Source organism: Octopus bimaculoides, chromosome 13 (assembly GCF_001194135.2).
Source record: "Octopus bimaculoides isolate UCB-OBI-ISO-001 chromosome 13, ASM119413v2, whole genome shotgun sequence".
NCBI classification, from domain to species: domain Eukaryota; kingdom Metazoa; phylum Mollusca; class Cephalopoda; order Octopoda; family Octopodidae; genus Octopus; species Octopus bimaculoides.
The window spans coordinates 60222774-60226466 of NC_068993.1; the positions used below are offsets into that span (position 1 = coordinate 60222774).

A 3693-nucleotide genomic window follows, 5' to 3' on the forward strand; every position below is an offset into this window, starting at 1 on the left:
AGAGAGAGAGAGAGAGAGAGAGAGAGAGAGAGAGAGAGAGAGAGGCACAAACACAGGCACACACATAGTCTAAACAATCACACACGCACACAAACACGCATACACTTATATGAATGTATGTCTGTATGTATACACATATATAGATGCGTGTGTACGTGTGTGTGTGTACACACGGGTTAGGTTGAATGTATGATAAGAATATTACCTTCCCACCAAGGTAAATTAACACCTCACATAGACACAACACACTCGTTCACAACTGCTGCTGCGGCTGTCGCGGCCGTTATTATTATTATTATTATTGTTTGTGCAGCTGTTGCTGTTGCTGTTGCTGCTGCTGCTGCTGTCGTGTTATTGTTATTATTAGTTGTATGTTTCTATTATCATTTGCCACTGATTGAGTATACCTAAGATGACAGCTATTCCAGCCGTAACCATCCACACTGAGTCCGATGTAAAGGTAGTTTTAGGACAGCTTATCTAACGTCTTCTTTACTTAAGGTAGTTTGTGATTTGAGGGAGGACTGGTAGCTATTTCTAGGATGTCGTGTGGCCACGTGTTGAACCCCTTCGTTGTTTCTTTTAAACACACTTGTTGTTGTTGTTGCTGTTGTGAAAGTGACGAGCTTAGCAATATATTTCGTCCGGGTCTTTACGTTCTGAGTTCAAATTCTGACATTCGATGTCTATAAAAGAAGTACCAGTTGAAGTCTAGGGTCGATGTAATCGACTTTATACCTCAAAATTGCTGGCCTTGTGCCAAAATTTGAAATCATTATTATTATTATTATTATTATTAATGTCGTTTCCCTTGTTGCTGCTACTCATGTCGTTCATGTTGTGTATTGACAATATTCTGATTAATATAATTGCTTAACCCCAGGTCAGCTCCGATACGGCAGGCATCTGATCAATGCCGTTCCCAACGTGACCATCTTAGACTGCATTACCGAAAGGGTCCTTTATTTTCTAAAACTCTAAGATGTGATTAGAAGGACGTCTGACTGCTGTATCTAGCAGCTGATCAGATTTATTATTGAAGGCAACCCATCCCTGGCCATCCCCTATTTTATTCATGCAAAACGTGTCTGGGACCACATCATTCTATTGTTGCCGCCATCTTATTTTAATGATGTTGTTATTATTGTGCTATTGTAACAATAGAAAAATGTTATGGGAGTTATGAGTTTTTTCATATTGTTTGTGATGTTGCTTTACTTGTCGTTATTGTTGCTAATATTGTTGTAGTTGATGCTGCAGCTGCTGTTGTTGTTTGTGTTTTATTGTTTTTGTTTGTATTATTGCTGCTGCTGATGATGATGATGCAATCGCTTTTTTTGTTGCTATTTGCACTGTTATTGTTTTGATGATGTTCTTGCTGTTAAAGTATGTTAGATGATGATGATGATGATGATTGTTACTCTTTTACCTTTAATCTTGTTTCAGTCATTATACTGCGGCCATGCTGGGGCACCACCTTCAAGAATGTTTAGACGAATGAATCGACGCCCAACACATTTTTGTAAAGGCTGGTACATATTCTATCGGCCGCTTTGGCCGAACCACAAAGTTACAGGGACGTAAAAACACCCACACAGGTCGTTACACAGACACAAAGAGACACACACACACACACAAACGACGGGCTTCTTTTAGTTTCCATCTACCAAACCCACTCGCAGGGATTAGCTCAGCACAGGACTATAGTAGAAGATACTTGCACAAGGTGACACGCAATGGGACTGAACCCAGAACCATGTGACTGGGAAGGAAGCTTCTTTATTTCATGACATTGGCCATAATGGCCGTACAAAGATTAAGAAGAAGCTGCTGGCTAGACAAATACATTAATGAGATGAAATGATAACGAAAATGAGTAAAAATGAGAGGGGTATCGGCGCCCGCCGACCGATAACCCCTCGAAAACAGTTCATTTAAACATTTTAACAATTAAAATTTCACAGGAGGTTTCTTACTACACAGCCACACCAACACACACAAACATACGTATCAATAATATTTCAAATTTTTGCCACAGGAGAAGCTTGTGGGGAGGTGGAGATGAGTCGATTACATCGACCCAATGTTCAACTGGTACTTATTTTATCGATCCCGAAAGGATGAAAGGCAAAGTCGACCTCAGCGGAATTTGAACTCAGAACGTAGCGAAGGGCGAAATACTGCTAAGCATTTCGTCCTGCGTGTAAACGATTATGAAGAACTATATGTATGTATGTATGTATGTATGTATGTACGTACGTATGAGTGTCTGTGCGTGCGTGCGTGCGTGCGTGCGTATGTGTGTGTGTGTGTGTATGTGATTGTGTTTGTCCCCCACCACTGCTTGACGACCGCTGTTGGTGTGTTTACGTCCCAGCAACTTAACGGTTCGGCAAAGAGATCAATAGAAAAAGTACCAGGTTTAAAAAATAAATACTAAGGTCGATTTATTCGACTAAAAACTGTTCCGGGTGGCGCCCCAGCATGGCCACAGTCTAATGACTGAAACAAGCATATGTACGATATAAACATGCATATATAAACATATATATATATATATATATACATATATATATATATATATATATATAAACTTATATATACGCTATAAACATGCATCCGTACACACGCATTATTAACATTGTGTGATATCACAACAAATATGATATCTCGAAGCATATGATATCTCGAAGCAGCCTGTCTTCTGGGATGTTAAGATACGGCTTTACGACACATCCACAGATTTCAAAACCTGCCATACATGACAATTTAACCTTTCATGGATCGCTGAAGGACCCTCTAAGTTCAGTAGTTTTTAATTGGGGTCCACATGACTGTTGAGGGTCCATACTTAGTTTTGTTGTTTAAATTTATCTTCTACAATGCTCAAAATATTTTAACAATTCTTTTATACGATTGAATCAAAGGGTTCTGTAGGCAAATGATGTAGGCAAATCGCAAATACAAGCTAGCTTTTTAATAAAGGACACAATGGATAATGCAATCGAAGGTCGAATCGAGGGTTCAGACTAACAGTCAATACAGTCACGGATAGAACGCCTTTGACCCATATCGTCCAAGGCGCTAACATACTGGATTTTGTATGGCCACGGCTAAAATATCCGCCTGGTCGGTGCTTGCATGTGTGTGTGTAGGAGTTTGGGTGGGGACAGGCCAAAACGCATTTACCTTTCATCTTTGTAAGGATGACAATAAAACAAGAATCAACCATCTCCTGGTTGATGATTATTATGAAGGGATCCGTTTCATTAGGTTTGGACACCCGTAACACTCACCCCACCTCCAACCACACATACAAACACTTCATTAGAAAACTGCGGCCTTGGGCCGAACGCTGAGAAATCAATATCATATCAAACTACATAATATTATTAGAGTATTAAATAGAAGCTCACCCACGTCACAATTATATCGTCATGTTACAATATGTTTCGTAATTATGGCGTCTAAATATTTAATTTCGGGAATTACATTTATCACATTTTCAACCTTGTTCTATTGTCCTCCATTTGCTTCTCTCCACCCCCTTCGATTTCATTTTCTAACTCCTTTATTTTGCTATTTAACTTCTTTTTTTTTCTTTTTTAATGAAGCTGTTGTGCTACATGGTAAGTGTTGTTTGTTTTGTTTTAGTTCTGATGTGTGTATGTGTGTAGACATGGATATATATAT

The 3693-nt window shown here is 39.1% G+C and overlaps 1 protein-coding gene across 1 annotated transcript in view; it reads right to left on the reverse strand.

Annotated features, from left to right (window-relative positions):
* LOC106867210 (POU domain, class 4, transcription factor 3) overlaps window positions 1-3693 on the reverse strand; it is a 284336-nt gene that overhangs the window by 220990 nt on the left and 59653 nt on the right. The window lies entirely within an intron of this gene.